Below are 320 nucleotides of genomic sequence, written 5' to 3'. Positions count from 1 at the left end.
CTTGGCCCACGGTTCTTATTTCTTAGGAAAGTTACAAGAAACTAAAAGATGTGCAATTTGTATATCATATATAGCTAGTGTTCAAGTGGTAAAACATTGTAGTTTAACTACTTTTGTATAAATTCCTCTAAAATCCCAAAATATGTGTTTGCCTTTCAGACTTTAGGCTAGCGTGGGGTTTTGTTTATGTCAGTGTCTTGAGAGCGGTTACCTAATGAAATGTGGTATGTGGAAATGTAGATGTTTTTCTTTTCCTCTGAAAGACACATCAGCATTGTGAAGCTTCTCACTGATGGCTTATGTTGGATTTGCACTTGTGG

This window comes from Kogia breviceps, chromosome 18, assembly GCF_026419965.1.
Source record: "Kogia breviceps isolate mKogBre1 chromosome 18, mKogBre1 haplotype 1, whole genome shotgun sequence".
NCBI lineage: Eukaryota > Metazoa > Chordata > Mammalia > Artiodactyla > Physeteridae > Kogia > Kogia breviceps.
Note: the sequence above shows the minus strand (reverse complement) of the source record.